Raw genomic sequence first — 22,692 nt, forward strand, 5'->3', positions numbered from 1 at the left:
GGAGCATTTGTGTAATGCAGCACCCAAATTGAGGGCTGCTAAATTGCAAGGAAGAGCCAATAATCTCTTTCAGGTCTACCAGTTAAGATTCACAACTCCATCTACACTTTATAGATACTGCTAAACATCAGTTAAACAGCTCCAGGAGATTCAAATTACATTCTTTTTCTTCCTGTAGACTTTCACATATCCATATACTAAATCCACTCAATCTCCTGCCCTCCATGTTACACTGTTTTTTTGTCCCTTTTCCACCCTGGATACATCAGTCTTGAACAAATTTTCCAGAATTATACTACATTTGGACACAAATCAAGCACGCAATACTTCTGATGAAAACAACTCGTTGTCCCAATTGGCAAGTCTTTCCTTATTATCAACCTCAGTTACTCCTTTCCCCTCTTCATCCTATTGCCTCAAAAAGCATTTTGAATGCTCATATTTTAAATTTAACTTCAGATTCAGTAGATTCAAATGTATCTCTCTTATTCCCAGTTTAGATAGTCTATGCATTTCTCTCTTTGTAAACCTTTTGTTGTGGTGATTGGCTGCTTACTAGGTGAGCTGGCAAAGTCTAGGAAACCCGTCCAGGGGAAAAGAGAAACAGAAAATAATAAAAAACTTAAGAGCTAAATAACATTTTCTCTGGCTGATGCACTGGTTGTCCATCTCCAGTAAAGTTGTCCACTTCATAAACTGATCAAAGGCCATTAGATGAGGCACCAAGTTTCATTTTAAGTTCAAATACACACCTGGCTACTACAGGGAGAGTGCTGAAGCATCTCCAGGCCTATACACCTCACAGATTTGTTTCTTTTAATCAGAAAAGCCAAAAGAAATCCTAAACTTGGAGACAAAGGAATTCAGTTGTAAGAAGTAAATAAAAAAATCAGTTGTAAGCCATAAAATAAAGAGGATCAATCCTGCATTGATACAGAACAACATGTCTGGTTTATTTTTTAAGCATCGTTTTCCTTTCAAAGTTCAAGGCCAATTCCCTGCTTGTTTTGGTAAAGTGAAGTGATAAATTGTGTTCTCATGGGTTGTGGTGATACATTTGCAGTTACTGGAAAAATCTTATCTTGTAATTTACAGCAACCAGGACTCAATCTCCCTTTGCCTGAAATCCTGTAAAGTGTGCTTAAATGGGGCTGTCAGGGCTTTTCACTTGGCAGCTCGGCGCCGTATCCCCGCTCAAAGGACAGTCCAGTAACGCAGACAGTCAGAGAAATTATAAAATTAACCCAGCTGGAGCCCAGGCTGGGCTGGCTGCCAGGGCTACAGAGGCACCCTGCCTGCACAAGGGCTGAGAGCTACTGGCTACAATTGCGGTGACGCGCTCATGATGGTAGCACAGGACATCTCATGATGGGGTGAAGGTGAGGGCAGGGACTGCAGTGTCCTGCAGTGAGGGACCCCAGAAAGGTATCCCAAGCCCCGCCTGTGGTAGTGGGTAGGGAGGCACTGGCCTGTGCAGGACCTCCCAGAGTGAGCTTCAGGCATTGGTCCACCATCAGGGACAAGCTAGGACTTAGAGCTGGTGTTCTGTTACCTTTCTGCCTTGTCCCTGCACTGAACATGGGGGGGAAGTGGAGAATGGACAGCAAAATAAAAAAAAAAAAATTACAATACACTCAGTCTTCTCCAGGTCAAAGATCTTCATGCTGTTCTACAATCTAAGACAATTAAAACACTTGCATGAGGTTTTCAGGGCCCAGCCATCAATGGTAAGCAGATCCACGTTCAGTTCTCAGATGCTCCCACAAGTCTCCACTGACACAGGAAGGTATAAAATGAGGGGCATACACAATTCCTAATCTGTTGGTATTTTTCATACATTGAGTTTTTCAGATGTAGCTGCACCACAGGCAGGAATGACTGACTTGCTCCTTCTGTGAAGGTATGTTTTGAGATATGCTGACCAAAGCTCAAAGGACTCTCTGTTTTCACTGAACACACACACCAATTCTTCCGTTCACCACTGCACCCCTTTTTTCTTCTCTTTGTTTTTCCCCTTCAGTACTGTAGGAAAGTTTCTGCTTTTCAAAATACTTCATGCAAACATATTGCTTGCACACTTCCAAGCTGAAAGTCATTTTGGTATTTACAGGGCATAGTTTGATTTGCTGTACATGCTATTTCATTATTTCCTTGTCTTTCTGGTATTTGTTTCTTCTTTCCATTTTAGCATCCTCCACAAATTGAATAAGAAAATGTAGATTTATTCCTTCATCTCTTTAATGAGCAAAGATGTTGAATATGTTCTTGCAAGGATGAGTGTCATCATATTACAAAAGTATAATCATACAAGTATCAGCAAAAAGAACACTTAAGAATTAACAGCTTTTAATGGGTATGAGAAATAGCGTATAGAAAACAAACCGTAGTTAAGAATATCTTGACCATAGCCACATGAGAGGATATATTTTTCCCTTACATCTAAATGGTATTCAGTAAAAGAAAACAGATTTCTCCTGAATTACAGACAGATTGTATTTACTCCTTCTCACCAGTTATGTTGTTTCTCACCAACATGTTGCTTCCCCCACATTTTAATCCAAAAAAAGCCCAGCTGTTTATCGCAAGAACCTGTGACAGTGACTTTTATCAGTACACTTCTCACAGGCAACTGTAAATTTGATTTTTACACCATAATTTCGACATTTACATTGGTCAAGATGTACTCTTCATATAACACAGAGAGCAAAAAGGTGTTCACAAAAAGACAGAACATCTCAATAGGATCCGAGTCACAACAGAAAACCCAACAGAAAATATACCCAAGTCTAAATTAAAAAAAAAAAAAAAAAACAACCAAAAACCAACAGAACTTCAGAAAAAAATCCTGGATCAAGGGATTAGACAGGCTAGCCCATGGTAGGCCCATCAGTCAGATGACCCATAAAGTGCCTGGCCTTGTCCCAGCTCGTTGCTGAGAGGCACGGGGGCTGCCCTGCCCTTCCTATGCAGGTTTTGTCCCAAGGGCAGGGGCTAGCCTTGGTGTGACTGCCAAGCGGGTGGCACAGAGGCCCTGCAGCAGAGATGTGGTCAGGATGACCAAGGATGTTACTTAACACTCATACCTCATTCACAAAGAGGAAAACAGGATTAACCACCACAAGGTACAGGAATGTTCACCTGTCATAGCTAGTTCTTCCTTGCACACTGCAGATTGCCTGTGCAGGGGCAAGGAAGGATGGCATGGGAGTGCAAATCCTTTATAATAGCATGAGGCATAAACAAAATAAAGTGAAGTGTGTACTGTGGTCGTCTTTTCTACGAAGGGGTCAGGAGTTTGCTTTTGAAGGAGAAAGATTTTTTCTTTAAATCTGCAATGCTAGTAGCAATATTAAAATGGTTAGACAGTCTTAAAAACCATGTCCAAATATCCAAATGTGCGAAGGAAGTGAGGAGAGAAACTAAGGAATTAGCAGGCACATTCACAAGTTCATTTAGTTTAGAAGAGACCCCTGGGGACTGGAAAGTGGCTAACATAACAAAGTTATTTTAAAAGTGCCTGGAGACATAACAGGAATCCATAGACCAGTTAGCTTGATATAAAGTGGAGAGAAACTCCGAGAATATCAAATGGGAAAACACTTGAAGAAGCACAGCTTGATTAAGGATTGACAGTATAAGAGTAGAGAGAGGAGGGAGATCAGGGTTCATGGCTCGCTAACTTGCTGGGATTCTTTGAGCTTTCTGCCACAGTAGTCAGGGAATGCAGTAGGCACCACCAATATAAACCTTTATCTCTATTAAGGAAAGCATATGCTCTATTTCAGATGAGGATTAACCCTTTCCTTGATACCACAGCCGCTGTGCAGAAAAGTCCAGATGCACCAAAATATTCCCTGACAAGTACTGACTGTGCTTGTGGAAAACTTGTCCTTCCATAAATACATTTCTTACACAGAAATAATCTAAAGTAAATCTAATGAATCTAGTGATACTTCTCATCAGTTGTTTCTGGCAATATCAGTGGCAAAGCTGCTTATCAGAAATCCTTATTAAATGTTGCAAAATACATCACAAAAAAACCCAGAGAAAAATTAGGAATTGGGTCCTGGTTTTAAATCCTCAAAATGGAAACAGCTTGAAGTTTGATTTCTTTATACTTTACATGAAAGCAAGCACATTCTCTTGATATGCCACAGTCTGTAGATAATGAACCAGGCAGAAAAGACAGCACTGAAAGTCTGCTTTGATTCATGGGCGAGACAGCACAATAATGGCAATGAATATGAAGCCGTCTACCACTCAGTAAGCATTTCAAATCAGTTTCATGATTATAAATAATTGTTACCATATTTGTAAAACTGAACACTAAATTCCTCTTTTTGTTAAAGAGATAATTGTCCAATTCATGTGAGCAGAAGTTATTCTCTTTCCTCTCCCCCTTTTAAGTAGCTGTTACTTCTGCTAAGTTTTATTACATGAAATAAGAGAGCCAAGATACTGATCAGCGCAGTTAACCCAACTGAAATGTTACCCAAAAAATGAAATGTTGCTGCAAAGGAAACATTTTGCAAATGCAGAAGTCAGATTGTGGTCATGCAGAAGCATTTTACAATTAGAAATGTCTCATTCTATTCTTCTGCTGGCCCTTGAGGAGCCAAAATTAACTTGGATTTCTGGCTATAGGTTGTGAGCTCCCAGACTGGGACAACTCCTTCTACATTTCAGAGAAGCAAGTTGGTTGACAAGATTTGCCATTTTCAAACAGAAATAGCCTGGAAGTAACAGCAGATCCAATACATATAAGTTCACATGCCAGAAGTGTATCTGCATTACCAGCAGGAAGGCTGTAAAGTATGAACTAAATTTGTTTGCTTAATAATTAATTTGGTTTTATTACCCTCACAATCAAGAGCTTCTACATTTAGAAAAAAGCATATGGTGAAAATTATTTTAAGGACTCATTTTACCAAATTTTCATGACAAAGCAACAGAGTAACAGTTTACTGAAGATCATGAAATAAAAAATAAATATTTAACTTGCATCATTGGTAAAGTTCATCTGAGTCCAGTTCTGGTTGCAGAAAGGTGCAATAAACTTGACATGGCACAATTTTCCACTGAAAAATCCTCTGTTTTGGGGGCAGCTGATGAGAATCTCTGACAAAATGTTGCATCACAAACAGAAATTCAACAGTGAAGGGTGATGAAGGGATACTGGGATCTAAGACCAAAACTTGAAACAACCACAAGAATTGGAAGCAGCTGACTAAACATACCAGTTGAGAAGAATCCTGCAAGCTTTTTTCTATCCTGCCTTGCAAAAAGAAGTATGATAGGGAGTTAAGGGGCTGCAATCTTTGCTGGCCATCCACCACGTGCAGCTAAAACCAATAAAAATGTACAAGTGACCAGCAACAGGGGGTAACAAGGTAAACTGGAATTAGAAGCTCTGTGTGATAGCCTATGTGCCTTACACTGTAGCCCACCAACACTACTTATGCTAGGAAAAGACAATTAAAAAATCCAGCACAATCTGTGATGGTTTAACTCATGTCTCAAGCACTGCGAACACAGAAAATGGAGAGAAAGATTTAAATATCATCTAAAATATGGCATTCACAGCTACTGGTATTCATCCCTTTTCTCAGCCTTTCCTTATTCTTTCACCACCCTGGAAAATATCTGGTTTCCATTCAAAGAGCAAGTGTCATCACCTTCCCTATATACATCAACAGCAAATCTGCACATATGATATGGACTGCCATGGTGTGCTTTGTAACAGTTTTTGCAGCCAAACATTTTCTGCTTCATACTCTACATTTGCTTGCAGAAGTGCCAACATGGCTTTCTCCCTCTGTCTGCCTCCCTTCTTCCTTCTATAACAAAGGTTGCATTACTACTAATGTAAATAATTTCTCAAGATAACATATGCCAGTCAAATCCTTTATGTGATGAACTTCATGATGCACTGCAAATCACCTGGTTTCTTTCCTTTTCCCTTTTGCAGAAAGAATCGCCGTGTCCCCAGCCTGAAAAAATAATCGAATCATAGAATCATTTAGGTTGGAAAAGACCTTTAAGATCATCAATTCCAACTGTAAACCAAACACTGTTAAATCCACCACTAAACCGTGTACCCACGTGCCACATCTACACATCTCTTTGCTGAAAGTAAAACAAACAGGGTCTGGCTGTACCTGCCTCCAGATCTCTGGATGACACGGATTCTAGATGTTGCTGAAAAGAAATGAGAATTCTACTTCAAGTCAACCTCCTCAGAGTGTGCAGCCCAGTTCAGTCATTCCCAAAGACAGTTTGCTCATTCACCAGTTTCCATGGCACTGGTAACTTTCAGGTCGCAGCTCCATCCAACACCATGCTCACCAGAGAAAGCATGCCTCTACCTTTCCCTCTTCCCACTTATATCCAGAACTGTACCCAAACACCTTGGTATCCATAGCACTGCCCGCCTCCAAGTGCTCCCAAGCCAATTTCCAGGTCCTATCACTGTCTGCAAGTTGACACTGTCACAAGCCATCAAGCCAGCTCTTGTCACCTCCTGCAGAAAAACAGAATCAGGAGACAGCTCCTAATATCTCACTGCTCATGCACATGTGTTGCTAGAAGCTTGAAGCAGACTCCTGGCTCTGCCCTGTACCTTTCCAAGATGATTCACGTAGCTCAGCCTGAAAATCTGTAATTGCAATTACTACTAGCCCTAGCTAAATTGCTAGTTTGAAGGCTTCCCCTCCAATTATATTCCCACAGCTCATCACCAAATTACACAATATTATCTGAAATGTCATCTAAGACTTTGGAAGTTTATCGAAGTTGGTTTAACTGGTTAGTATGAGAACTTTTTAATGAGATGATTAGCTACATAAAACAATGACAAACCTTGAGCCCTTGTATTTGGCTGATTCGATATATATATACACAAAACATTAGTAAGAGTTTTACACCTAGTAAAGCAGTAAGTGGATAAAACTGGCAGCTGCTATAATGAGATAACCACCTAGCTGAGCCTTCTGAGGAACTTTTAAATACAGACTATGAAAATACCACCTTTGTTCCCTCTCTTCTTTACGCCTTTGTGCAAATCTCTGCATTCTTCCAAGTCCCGGTGACAGGAGACAGCTTTCTGTCTTCTGCTTTTAAACTTCACACTAAACTCTGAGAAGTCTCAGATAGTTTTTCCAGATATAGCAAAAGACACCCATCCTTTCACAGCTATATGAAAAACAATCCCAGGGTTGCTGGGTCAGGTTGTTTTTCAACTGCTATGTTGTAAATAAAGTAGTAAATCAAACAATATTCAAACAATGTAAAACACTGCATTTTTTTAGACTGGCATGTCTCATAAACACCTTGTCCAATTCATTTCTCTCACCATCCTCTCTTAAAAAAAATAAATAAAAGTTCTCCTGTGGCACAGGAGAGCACATGAGAAATGTCTTGGCCACATGGTGAAGTTGAAAATTAAATCAAACTCAGATTTATGGAAAAAAAAAAGCTAATTGCTAGCTTAAACATGGAAACAATTGTCTCATATAATATATTGTGATGAATCAGCAGAGCAGTCACAGGTCATCAGGGACAGTGTGAGGAATGAAGCTGCTGCTTCTATCAAGGGGTCATATGTCATTAAGAGACAGATTACTTGGTGGGAGGCCAAACAATCCAGAGCAGCTGCTAGAAGGAGCTGGCCAGTATGGAACAGCAACAGGACAGACCTCCTTCAGAAAGCAACAGGCTCAGAGATCAGGGAGAAATGCCTTGCATCGCATGGTCTTAGCAGGACTGAAGCAACAGCCCCTTGTGTTGCCCTGCACACCCTTGGCATGAAGCTGTGCCAATGTGCTGGAGAAGCCTCATGAGATCCCCCTGGCACCAAACCCTGGCTGGCAGAGACACGCGATGCCTGCTCGCCTTGTACTAAACAGCAGACTGATGGAGGATAACCAGCCCTTGCTTGGCTCACTTGGGCTAAGCTGGAAATTTATTAATTGCAACTAGCAAGACAAAGTGTACCTGTAGCTCTGCCAGCTCTACTTTATCATCTTTCTTTAAGACATGTTCCAGGTACCTACCAGAGCCCAAAAGGCTGCAGAAACTGTGAGCCTGCCAGCTGCCTCCCTTGCCTTGCAGGTGCTTACCATGCACATGAGAAGAGGCTGGCATGCCCCACCAATGAGCCTCTCTGAAGAAACAACTGCCTGAATAGATATACATGGCTGATACAGTCACCACATATTTTACAATAAGAATCTTTCATTAAGAAGGGAAGGGGAAGGAGAAGGAAAACAAGAAGAAAAGACTCCTTTTACTTCATGCTGCCAGTTTGCTTTGTTTCCTAAGTGTTGCTTATGCTACTCCCATCTCCACTGCCAGTGGCATGTAGGTACAACCCATCTACTGCTACATTCCTCTGGAAGCTGAGACCTATCTTTGGTATTGCAGGAGGGCCCATTTTGGGGCTTTGTTTCAGCAGGGTATTTGCTTTCTTCACTCTGTAAATGAACAATGCTTTGTCATTTGTCAATGTCTGTCTTGCCCATTGTATTTTGCTGATTTGCAGTATTTGCTTTATTCACAGGTGGGGTGCTGAATGACAAACAAAACTACTCTCTGTTCTAAAATCTGTTACTTTCTCAGGGAAGTCTGCACCTTGCCATAACCATTCCTGCCATTGTGCAGCTTCCTGAGAGACCCCATTGACACCTAACAGAATCCCAGCCTGACAGAGTGCAGCAAACTACATGAAAGAGAAAGGCTCTGGGGAGAATGGGTGAGAGGCTGGTGTCTTACAAAAAGGAGGCCGTTATCATGCCTGTTCATACGCAGACCGACCAGCTAAAAAAAGTCATGTCCTCTTAGAAGACCCATGAAGCACCTGAGACTTATGCCAGTTTTTCAAATTGCTGAGCATGCACTGCCCACTGAGTACAGAGTGAGGAACACCACACTGCCTGGAGAGCTCTGCAAGATGACACAGCTTCTGACCTTCCAGCTCTTTGGAAAATTATATGCCTCCCTTATTTATTTATTTATTTTTAAAATAATGCACTTTCATCCCTTTTACACATTTTTAGTCTGCATAGATTTAAAGATGCTTTATGAAACTCACTCAAACTCTAGACCTTGGTTTGTTTTCAGTCAAAGGAACACAAAAGACTTGCCACCAGAGCTGCAGCAAGACCTCAGGGACCTAAGAAGAAGTAAGGGTTTTTTTCCTGCCTTTAACTCCTTAAATGCACCTGACATTATTCTTCCCCTGCTCAATTTTATTATACCCCTTAGCTTTTGTCAAATTAGCAGGAAATTCCCATGCCTCATACCAATGCCACCAAGAAGAAAAACTGCACACTTCATTTGATCTGCTACAGAGTGATCTCTCACACTGAGACCAGAAACTCTGGGACCCCTACCTAGCCATAGCTGTATGAATATTTGTGGTATTGGTAACTACATGAGACAGGAAAACTAGTATCTCAAAAGTTTTTGGCAAATGTGTTAACTCCAAAACCCCACATTTTTGGGGCATAATTTTTTAGGTAGAGAAAAATCTCACCAGCTTTACTACATCTCTCAGTAGAGAGCCCGTTCATTTCTAAAGAACAGCCTTTCCTGATGGAAAAGTCTGTGTTAAGTGTGCTCAAAACCTACTTTTTCTGAAGAAGACATGAGACTCTAAATGAAAAATAAAATTAAATGCTCTTTTACACAGTCACTATTCTAATATAGATAACCTTAAGAACTCATTCTCTTTAGAAGCCAGCCATCAACGTGCTCCAAGATCCCACAAAGGGGATGTAACTACCAGAACTGAAAACAGGATTGGCAATTGGGAACATTCCAAAATGCATTCACATATACCCCCCTTTAAAAAAAAAAAAAAAAAAGCATCTCATTAAGAAATATTCCTAAATATTTGTAAAATGGCAAATTGTTCCAAAAAGAGTAAAGATCTCTTGCTGCAACACTAGTATGAATGCATTAAGGCCATCTGTCAACTGACCAAGTAGTTAAAAGGCTTTCCAGTCAACTAGTTTGCTTATGAACTGGGAGAAAAAAACATGTGAGCTTGCAGGAACTACTGTCAATACAGATTAATCTTAGGAACCAAACACCAAATAGCACCACAAGTTATCTTACATGATAATTATAAGTGATTTACAAGAATGGACATTCCAGTAAAAACAAAAAGGTGAAAAAAGTGATAGAACTTAGCTGTTTTACTAACAAAAAAGCTTGCATGCTGGTACCATCTTCCTTCCTCCATTTCACATTCACAGCAATTCAGATTTCTGGAGTATAGACTGAAACAAACCAAGACATCACTTATGACACAGCTACAGCTCCATAGATCCGTTCCACCTTGTTTCACCAGTATTTAAAATACACAGAAAATTCAGCCTGAATTTTTACAGATAATACTCACTGACTGCATTCAACCCCAGCTCTTAAATTTTAGAAGACTGGATCACCAGTAACTGCACTGACATCAAATTCCAAGACACAGTTTACTGGTGGATTTTGGCAGTGTTATGTTTATGGTTGGAGTTGATGATCTCAAAGGTCTTTTCCAATCTATATGATTCTATGATTCTATAACTCTTTGGCTTCCTGCTGGTCTCTCTGTTTTCAACTTTCTCCCTGCATCCTATTTATACACACAGCATCTCCGTCTCTGCTCATTTTTCACAGCTACCCATATCGAAGATTCTTCATTTCACTATCCCATTTATTGTAAATAATCTTCCATACACATACTATCATACTATTTTCCACCAAATACATTTGGAAGCTATGTTTGCCTTTCATTTAGCTTCAGCTCTATCACAATTTTCTGCAGTCTATCCCCCCATCCCTTCCTGACGAGGCAAGGTCCACAGCAGCAACACTGTGCTGTTACTGTCCTGCCCCAGAAGATGTTCGCAACTGAGGTAGAGAGCTGAGTAGGCACAGCAACTTTGCCAACCTCAGCCTAGCTTCCTGCATCCTGCCTCTTCCATTTTTTACTTCTATTCTTTCTTTCACCCCTGGCTTCCATTGTCTTCCATTAGTAAGAGCTTCCTCAGCTGACAAAGATCTTTGTATCACACTGACTGCTCCTCTGCACTATGGCTGATGCAAAACAGTACTGTGTTTTGTATGTACCACACACCAGCATGGCTCCTCACATCCCCATCAGACAGAAGACTACATGCATCACTACCCTTTTCAAAGAGCGCACATAAATCTGGAACCTGCATTTCCTATTTTCAATCCATGCTACTCCTTTGTTTATGCTTTGCCTAGTTGTAATTTCTTGTCCTCAAGGAAAAAGAATTAGACATTAACAAGGGCAGCAAAAAAGCTTCTGCTCTTTTCAACTAAATTTATCGTTTTCCTCAAAACCAAAAAACTATTATTCTTAACAATGTTTAGAAGACTGTTCCTGCTGATAGAAAAAGTGAAAAAAAAAGATGTTCCCAGTTTTATTGACTACTTACACTTCAAGCAGTAGTGATGGGGTTACCATGATGGGCTAAGGACATACATACCACAAAGTTCTGTAGGGAGAAACAGCACCATCCCACTACTGCAGCTGAGAAGTTAGAAGAAACTCTTCAGACACAAAATACAAGTAGTGAACTTTAAGCTAACAATCACATTAGGAACAGCTCTTCTGAATTAAATAGGTGATTCTAGTCTGTCTAACACCTGTACCTGAAACTGGCTTTTAAACATTTTTAATAGCCTTGGGTTTGGTTTTTCCCCTCTTTTTCACCTTTTTTAAAGAGGTGGAAAGGCATTTAATGGTTAGTTACCATGGAACTAAGTAGTAGGCAAAGATTTCTAGAAACCTTCAATCTTGCTTTAATGCCCAGTGTATAATTTTCTTGGCTTTAACTTTCCAGGCTCATTTGTCCCGTGAAAATGTACACACAGACTTCTACAGAAAATCCCAACTGTTACAGATATACAGAAATCAAGCTGATGACTTAACGTTAGGAGTGACTTGAAGAAAATTATATGCCAGACTTGAGTCTGGTGCAGCATGCTATTAGAAACAGCAGCTCTGACAGGATGTCTAAGGTCTAGCAAAGGACTCATTCTTTCCCCTGTGAATTTCAATATCAAAACTTCCACTGCTCTTGACTGGAGCAGTATTAAGTCTGTTCTGGCATGTTAGCTAGTATATGAGCAGATGACTGTTCTGTTCACCTACATTTTTCCATGCACTTTCAATCAAAACGGCTGAACTACAAGAAGGAAACATCTTTCCAGCAGTCTATAAACTACCAAGTAAAATAGGAGAAGAGTTAAGAAGGAAATAAAGTCCTCTGAGGAAGGAGATGGAGGGGACTGAGCATTCTCTGAAGACATATTTTTATTGAAGTACACGGTTACTGATACAGTCTGGAGCACATAGCTAAAAAAATACATATGTGCTCTCTATGATCTAAAGTGATCCTTTGAAGGGATTTCTCTGCTGTATCCAGAGCAGAGAATAAATTGAAACAGATGCAAAAAATTCCTGCCTGTAACACGTACACTGTGTAATTATGATATAACCAAAACACGGGTTTATTTACCTGTATCTGATTGAAATATTTCAGTTATATTTTTTAAAATTGGATTTTAAAGGACAGAATTTTCTTTATGGCATTACATTTCTTCTCATTTCCTTTCCTCACTTCTTTTCTTCCTTTTTCTATATTATTTTGTGTCTTTTTGTTACACCTTTTCATCTTCTTTCTGCCTTTTAATGCTATAATATTGTGAATATCGTGACTTATTTTCATTACAGCTCCAGCACCTGGAATCAAGTGACAACACAATGATCTCCATTTCCACCTAATATAAACAAAATGGATTTCCTACAGTTTTTTACCTTTGTCTAATTCTTACCCCCAAAACCTAAAATAATCCCAGGTTTCCCTTTAGACAAGAAAACCTAACTGGAGAAGAGACAGCAGTTCTGTGACTAGCTTTGATACGCAAGTATTAACCACTCAACCAGCTGCTATCTAGACAAAATCATTGAGATTGAGTACTTTCTGCTTTCTTCTCAGAAAAGATACTTTAAGAACATCATTATTATTATTATTCATTATTATTATTACTACTATTATTTCATGTCTATAACTTCTTTGGTCTTTTTCTTAGAAAGAAAGCTTGAAGAACAGGCAAACTATAAGAACTGCAACTACAATTATATGGTATCATCATCTGAAGAACAATTTATGAATAACTGGGATTCATAGTATCACTTAATTGCTAGACAGACACACTTGTGTGTATATGGACACAGATACTCCCTCCCTCACCCTTCCACCACTATTAGAAATATTCTTCTGCCTCTCACACTCATACAGACAGAAAACTCCCCTTTCCTCTTACAGGTAGGTGCTGCTACTTGCTCAGTCTCCCAGCAAGCAAGAGAAAGCTCCCAGTATAGGGAGGACAGAAAATTCTGTTAATTCTCTGCAGGCAAAATCAGGAGGTGTACCCTTCCTACCCGCTGCCACTGCATAGCAGAGCTACCCTGTACCTCAAGCAGTAAGACAACCACAGGGCAAGTAAGTGGTAAGTAGGGGCACATGCTTGACCCTTACGTCTGTTTTGGGGGGTGTCCTTTCTCCACCCTCTCTGTCAGGTAGCTGCTACATTTCTCCACCTATAGTGCAAAATATAGCGATGAGACGCAGGTGAAGGAAGAGCAGCTCTGCCTTGGAACACAAGATCTAAATGTACCCATCTGCTTATAAAGTCCTTTTGGATATTCTGGGAAGAATGGTGATAAATATATTCATACACAAAATAAACTATTGATCATTGTTGCTGCTATGAAGGTTAGTTTCCCTGGATGAAGAATACTTAATAAACTCAGGAGTACACTTTGATACTCAGGAGTACACTTTGATTCTCAGGAAAACAAGACAAAACCCTGCATGAAGCTGAGAATTCCTTATCCTATGGAAAACACAGTGTAATACAAGTTTTACTTGTTCCACTGCACAGATTTTCAACAATGAATTAATTACATCTCACATAAATGATAGTAGAATTCGCAAGGGAAATCAAGTAGTCCTTAATTTGTTGACTCTCCCCACTGATTATAGCACATTCCAGTGCTGTAGTAATTCTCATAGCAAGCTTGTAAGCATTTTCCAAGCCAGAACAACCCTTGGACTCATCTTGGTCTAAGCAGAAAAAGTAGGGGTTTGTTTGGGACTGAAAATTACTGTGAAGAGGAAGAAAAAAACTCTAGAAGATAATTCCAAACAAAGAACAGAGGGAAGCAATAATAGTAGCAATAATCTTCTTTCATTTTTAACACCTTTCACCTTGAAACTTTCTAAAGCTCTTTTAAAATTATGTATACCGGAGTAGTTTTACCAGCTGCTGAAAAGGAGTGGTACTGATGAGGAACACAGCTAGAGAAGAAAGGACTCGGTGTGTTCTTCCACCACAACCTTCCTTTCTCCCTCCACAATGCACACCCCATACAAACACCTTTTTATGACGCATATTTCAAGGCTGTTATCCCATTCTCTAAATCCACTTTCCTGACCTTTCAACATTCTTCACAAGTGTTTGATCATTCAAGACAGTTAACAAAAAAGTAAAAATCCCTCTCCCTTCCTATGCAGACGGTAACATCATGGTGCTGAAATAGCTCCCACCATGCAGCCACATCATCTCTCACCTGGAATCTCCCCTTGTCCTCCACAGAGTCCACCTCCAGCAGCAGATTTCCCTGGTGGGTTGGAGTTTGTTGTCTGCCTTGGAGGCCCCCAAATGCTCTGGAGTTACAAGCATTTTTACTATTTAGGTCTAACTTGCCAGCTTTTCAGGGCAGGACTGATTTCCTCATCCTGGTGTTGGAAGCACCTCATTCCAGCATGCCATCAGATGTGCAAACTTAGCAAGTACAAAGCCACTAGATCAATAATAGATTAACACCCAGCTAAAGTTTGTTTCTATGTAATATTTGAGCATATCGTGGTACTTCTTCATACAAAAGACACTTCTGTCATTCAGTCCTTTGTCAAAAGGAGAAGGGTTAATTTACTGAATAAATTATTTTGTACAAGGTCTACAGTAATGCTGACATTCCTTTTGCACAGAACTATAATATTTTATTTATATTCTCATACTGCCTTCAAACCTCAGTCAAGAATGAGATTCCCATTATGCCCTCTCAGCAAATAAAGAGACAATCCCTGCTAGGAATATGTACCAGGTAATTAATTTTTTTTAGGGACTTTCTCCTCATTTTCAGGGTGCCTTTGTAGAAGCAGAGCCTGCCAAAGACACTAACCGGGATTTTCTCTAAAGCCACCCAACTCTTTCTGAAATGTAATTTGCTTCACAACTAGAAATTCACCATTTTCTCTTTTTCAAACTTACATCCAAGGACAATCCTTCTTTCCTAGTACTTTAACCATGCACAGCCCATCAACTCAACACACCACAAAGCATTGCATTACCAGCCACATGCAGACCAATGAAAAAAAGAAAAATATAGAGTATCACACATAATACCTTATTTCCTTCTCTGTCAACCCAGCCCCACAATTTTGGACCTTTGTCAAATTTCATCGGCAGACAGTAGTGCAGGATGTAAAAGATACAGAATCTTGAGCTAAACTAATAAAGATCAAAAGATAAATCTTCCGTAATGATGGTCATACTTGTATGGAGAATCATTACACGAAGGAATCACAACCTAGAGAATACTCATCTCACCCACAGCACTGTACAGGATTATTTCTCAGGTTGTAAGTTTGGAATGAGAGAACTGAGGGAATTTTCAAAGTTCTTTCATTTGCCATAATTGTATTTTTTTGTGTGTTTATAGATCTCGTAGCAGAAACCGCAATGTTCCCACTGGAATGTGACCTGACACTTTTTAAAGTAGAAGAGAGTGTGGCAATGAAAACGTCCCAATTTCTCTTTCTTTCCAGCAGAGGCTTTTCACAGTTTTCCTCATAACTGCACATAAATTATGTAGCTCCTTCGAAGTCAAGCTGTCCAAAAGACCACATTAACAGCTCATGCATCTTCTTTTCTTTCACCTGCTGTGCTCTTCTTTGGACCAACATTCACCTCCTAATGTGATGACTACACAATGCTCCTTTCTTGGATATTTTTTTGTTTGATTCAGTCCCAGTTCCCTACAATGAGATTTCCTCTTCATTAATTATCCTGAATTAACGGCAAGCGGTCATAGTGTAGTACCCAGGATCTATCATCAACAGCCAAGTAATAGCAGGAATCCTGACTTCACACACCCACCTCTTGAAAAATACAAGAAAGCAGAATTTTAAAGAAAATATTTTGAAGTTATGCCCACATGCATCAGCTCATGGTGAAAAGACCATAAAGACTAAAGTCTTGCTACAATCAGTCGCAGCAAGTACCAGTTCTGAGTAAAATTTTATTTAATTTGACTCTGCGTCTGACGTACAATGAAGTGCTGTCAGGATGTCCCCCTTCTTTTGACAGCTGATTACTTTTTGAATGAAGAATTGGTGGCAGAAGTGATTTCCACTGAATTGTCTCCATCACGGTTGCTCAGGTGAAGCAGAAAGTAGAGAGCAACTCCACACTATTTTTTCTCCTGGCTTCATTTCAGAGATCCTCCCAGCCTGTTGCCTAGGTTAAGCATGCTCTGTCAGCTCCAGCTTAGAATTTCACAGAATCTTCTCTGCAGATGGATGTCTGCTTCCATATTGTCTACAGGACTTTCTGAGTGCATCATCTGCTGCTGGGCCAACATACCCACTATATACAAATCAGTACTACAAAAGGAGGGAGCCTGTCTAATCTCGTTGTCATAGACTACATCATTTCCTATGATGAGACATTAATCACAGACAGTGAAAGCTAAGGGACTTAACTAATTTACATGCAGTCATGAACACTAGTTAGACTTCCTCCCAAGCTACTTATGAATTTAAGTCTCAGTTTGGAATTAAATATTACTTTGGAAATAGGAGCATAGCCTGAAAATAACAGATGAGAGATTCTAATACAGAAAAATCAATGATAGTTACCACACAATCATGCTTTCAGGAAAATGAGCCCTTCATCTCCCGCTGCATGTAATCAACTGTTAGATATGTAGCAACTCTCTACTTACAACATAGCCAGCCAATATCAATATTAATTAGAGTTGAGGAAGCAGCTCGTAACAAACAATTCATTTGATGAGTTCCACATATTTTGCAAATGTCACTGCTCTCTTAAATTTATAATTTTTCATTATTTCACAGAATGTATATTTTCTTGCCAGCTAACTAGTGTTGGAATTGTTACTTAATTAATTGTGGTTTGTCACAGAGATCATTTAAGAAATCTTCTCTTTTAATTTTGCTTTGTATTTTATAAACAACTCTCATCGAACACAAGATTAAATGAGTTTATTTGGAGAACAGGAGCTTTCAAGATGAAAATGAACATTCTGTGAACATCTGCACACACATATTTTGAGTAATTGGGGAAAGCGCACAGAGAACAGAATGATATGACTAAAAACAATACATTAAAACGCTCTGGAACATTTTGAGGAAATTTTGATTGCATTTAATAGTACCAATTCCAACCACATTTTGATGAATAAAAATTAAACTGTCAAAGGAAGGAAATACCTACAAAATAGTGTTTCTCAATTGTTTTACTGTTTACGAGGCCTTTCACAGCCTCTGAAGTACTGCCAGGGAATCCTAGAGATCTCCAGGAAGCCAGAGGCCACTGCAGAGCAGCCCCTTATCTCCAGGCCAGCTCTTGGTCACTATCATTTGCTAATTGACAACATATTCCCCAGCGAGTCACGCTACAGATTTTGTAACTGATTGAACATTGCTGTTTAATCATGCTGAAACCACAGAAGTACTTTCAGGCAGGGCTGGGGAAGCCATTAAAGCCTTATGTTGTGTTACATTTCCTAGCAGACCTCATGCAGAAGAGAATGTGCAGGTCTCAGTCCTCTCTGTCTTCTCCTTCAGCTCAAAGCCTTCAGACTTCAGAGTCTGAGGTATGGGGAGACGGGTACATTTCCTGGAAAAGTATCCATTAGACTTGCAGATGGGGAAAAGTGTGCGGGGGGACGGGGGGGGGGAAGAGAATACAATACCTAAAACTTCCACCAATTTCCAAGATGAAGTTTAATACACAGCAGCCAATTGTGCCAGAGGAAAATCACTTCAGAAATGTAAAGTTCTGTAATCACAGTCCACCTTACTAAGTATTTGACTTCTTCCAAGATTTAAATAAAAATATCAATACTGAAAATGTTTTCTATTCTGTTTATATTTGAGAACGCTCAGCAGCATTTTGAGATTTAGAAAAACTACAGTTTTCAGTCAATTCTTATTTTGAATAAAAATATCCTGCACCACTCAGCAAAGATTTCTCCTGCACTATCGATAAAGTTTTTCAGAAAAGACAACTACCATTTATAAAAAATAGACTCAAATATATGTATTCTTCTCGACTCCTCACATCCTAAAGCATTCTGCAATTTATTTCCCCACTTTCATCTACTGAGATTCAGAGCAGCCATGGTGTGATCATATGTTTTTTCAAGAATAGCTGATGAATACCTGAAAACTCTCCCACTGTGGGACATTCTGTTTTCTCAGGAATGAAAAAAGCAGCCAGAATGACACATTTTCTATTTCTAAAAATAAACTAAAAGGCCAGAGAAATCAATGAAAAAAAAATCACTGCTAAGACAGCACAAAACACAGAATACCAATTACATTTTGGCAATGTGACTAATGAGATAGCTAGCTAATTACCTGATTGTGATAAACTTTTTAGCAAATTATAATCTTACAGGTAATGCTTGCTTCCTTTCTAACAATGTCATTTTTCATAATGAGAAAGCATAACCAATAAGGTATGATAAAATCCCTCCCTACATAAGTGAGATTTTGTTTCAATGCTCTTAACTATCTGAAGATTTAACTAGTTAAGCAGATTGTTGATAGATAAAGAAACTGAAAGAAGGGGTTTGTCTGGGAACGTGTATTGCCTTACATGAAAAGGTCATTTCTTTTACATCGTTTTCCACAAAGATTTCCTACATCTCCCGGCTCTCCTCTTGGGAAGCAGGACAGCTTCTCCTTCCTCCTGGGAAGCAGAAAAGGAAAGGGTCTTTCTGTAACCCCCACTTTTTTGCACAGGAATTCGCCTCAACATCCAAGGCTTCCCCCCTAATTTGATAATCACCAAATACTACAGAATGAAGGGGAGGTTAATTCAACCAACTCATGCTGTTCCAGACAGAAAAGAGTAAGGGTAAGTTTTTTGCAGGTCCCAGTGCCTGACTCTGATCCATGAACTCAGATAGGCAGGAACAGTTCCACCAGCTGGAGGATTTTTCAGAGCACTGCAGATATCAGTACAAATCTGCTGCCTTCATTTAGACAGGTGCACCAACACTGGGCAACAAGCATTATTCGGAACTTTAAAATTGACCTCCTATCATGTTTCCTCCAAAGATATAAAAACAATTCTTCTGATTAATTCCTCACTAGTCCATGGGCAATGTCCCCCTGCCCTGGTCAGGAATTCATGTGTTTGGGAAGCACACAGCACTCTGGGATCCTGGGTTAAGACAGGAACACCTACATGTTTCACCAATACACTTCACAATATGTTTTCCTGGATATCCAAAGCATCCTGCAATTCTCTTTTACTCACCTGTCTTCAAAGCTGAGATTTTACTGAGCTGGCAACAACAACTAAGAGTAGGTATTACAGATCTATATACCTTTTTGTCGCAATAGAGATTCCAAATAGCAACTGTGCGTGAAAGGTAAGGAACTTCAGTAGGAATCTTGCCCTGCACAGTGAACAAACAGCTGTTTATCATCGGCCTAATTACCAAGTTAATGAGACACTAATTTCTATATTCATAAAGTATGCATGAGCAAGCATAAGTGTATGCAAAACACAGCATAGTGACAAATTTAATAAGTAAAATAACAAGGTATTGGTAAATAAACATTAATGATCTTTAAACCTTAGAATCAGGTTATGCTTCATGGGAAGCTTGTATGAGCAAGACATAATTCTAGTAAGACTAGATGTTTGTATATTAACAGCACTGAACAAGTATAAAGTACTTAATTTAGAAAGGAAAAATAGCAAATGTACAAATATAAACGGGAATAGCCACATTGGCAGCAGCACTGAAAAGAGGTTTGGAAGTTATAACACAGCACTAAAATAAGTCCAATTAATAATATGCAGGTGCTGCAAGGAAAGGAAAACTTTCTGGGAGGTCACCTGCAAGTGCAAGCAGTAATTTGACTCCCCTCTGATGATGTCACGGTCAAAGTGCTTCATTAGGAAAAAGCTAGAGGAATTAGTGAGGACACAGAGCAGGACAGCAAAAATGCTAAGAGGTTTGGAAATGTTAAGCTTCTCAGGAAGGCTGAAGAAAGTCGAATTCTTCCATTTAAAGAGTAAAACTCCAAAGAGTACAATGTAAATTCTTCAATCACACAAAATATTGCAATGAGGAGCAAAATGACGGATTTTCTCCATGCTTCCCTGAGGAATTATGAATACTCACTGACAGCAGTGGGGACTTAATATATTAGGGAATCTTTCTCAATAGTCAAGTCCGGGACATTTAGGCACTCGAAGACATTTAAGCTCTGAAACCATTGCAACTGCCAGGTTTTTGGGAAGCAGTATGACAACCACCTCCCAAGAGATTCTTGCTTTAGAGCAGGAGGATGGAGGATAAGATTAGATGACTCCTGGATTTCCTTTCCAGCCCTTCATTTGTGTAACTGGCCATTCTTTGCTGATTCTGTATATATGAAAACATATATACAGAAATAAATAGGTTTTAGTGAAATAGTTCCCTAACACCTACCTTCTACAACACATTAGCTTCCCCAACTATTCATCTTTGTGTTCCACCTCTGAGGAAGCAGTGTATTTTTAAGGAATATTGCCTATGAGATACAATCTACTCCTTGCAAATAAACACGCCTCCATAAGCCATGTCTTGGAGAAAGCAGGTATATTGATTCAGAAGTTTTCTCTTGCTGACTGGTGCAGGAGTTTCAGTAGGATGATCAATGTATTTCCACAATTGCATTGGAGAGCATGAAAAATGAACAACGTGAAATTAAACGGTGCAAGAGCTCAGGACCATGTCAACTCTGAGAGCATTCAGCCTGGCAAAAACTTGATAAACAGCAGCTCTTAAAAATAGTTCCTGTTTCCCCTTTCTCTTCCACTCCCCTCATATTTGTTTTAAAAGTAGCATATGACAAACTGACACTGTGCACAACATTACAAATCCTGGCCTGTCAGTATAAGCCTGACAGCAGCTGGCTACCATATGCCTAAAAATAGCTTGCAGTTCTAGAAAATGCTAGAACTAGGGCTGGTTTCATCTTTGTCCTTGTCCTTTTTAAGGAAGAATGGGCAGCCATGGATCCTGCTACTTTGGAGATCGTAACTTCCCCCCAAAAATATTTAACTAAAAATGAGATATCAGTTGCATTGAAGATGATGGGTTTGACCCGATTTTCTCTGGGAAATCCAGAGCTCTGCATCATCCCTTCTCATCTGTTATCCAGGCTTAGCCTCCTTCTCTAGGACAAAGGAAATTCAATTCCCTGCTCTGCTCCCAGGGGAAGGGAGAGAGGGAGTAAGTCTATGCCTCTCACATCGTGCTGAGGTGTTAATGAAATATCAGTAGAAAAGTTCATCACCTCAATAATCTATTTCTTTTTTGTTTGGGGTTTTTACCTTTTTTTTTGGTCTGGCTGCTAAACTGAAAAATATGCTACTCACATAGATCTGTAAACTGCAGGTCATGGATTCCCACATAATTAGCTACCTACTTACAAGTAGCTCGCTTTTTTCAAAAGTTACGTGATTAGTGGTAGTTACTAGTGGGGTGTTGATAGTTTCTTCTTAGTTTCAGCTGAAACTACCTCTGTTACAAACCTTTTTTCTCCCTGTCAAATTCTCCCCATTCTAAAAGGACATTGCATCTTGGAAAAATTCTGTCAATCAGCTTTACTTTTCTACCCATTGCCATCACTGCAGTCACAACACTGTTTGAAGGAAAGCTTAGTGGGTTTTTTCACCTAAAAACTTAAAATCTTTTTTTCAGTACATATTTTGACTAAGATAAAAGGATTTATATGCGAAGTCCTTATACTATACAACAGCTTACACATATGATGTATTTTGTGCCTCTGAGAAATCCCACTAATTTCTCAATATTATGCCAAACTTCTAATCTTGATTTCATTAGGGTTTTACTTATGCAAAAATAAATAGGAAGGTTTCTAGACTTTATACTTTACACCTACATTTATATAATATTTAGTCAAGTAGGTAAAAACTGTAAAGATCAATAAGCTATTCCAAACATTTTTACTTTCCTTTCAACCTTCAGGACATTTTTGTCTTAAATTGAAAAAAAAAATCATATGGAAACACTTTTTAGATTCCTATCATGGTGTTAGAAAGACTTTCTAAATTTAAAAGTCCAGTTCTGGTTTCAACATCACAGTGTTCATTCTGTATTTTTGATGCATGGAAGTTTTGTTTTCAGCCATGCCACAACTTTCTTGACAGAAGTTACTAGCAAACCTTTATTTGCAGAAGATGGAAAATATGCTGATCTCCAATGGTTGTTGAAGCTGTCTGGGTCTGAGGGTATCTGCATTTTACTTCTCCCCTTTCAGAAGG

The sequence above is a fragment of the Gallinula chloropus genome, assembly GCF_964237585.1.
Source record: "Gallinula chloropus genome assembly, chromosome: 6".
Classification (NCBI taxonomy): Eukaryota; Metazoa; Chordata; class Aves; order Gruiformes; family Rallidae; genus Gallinula; species Gallinula chloropus.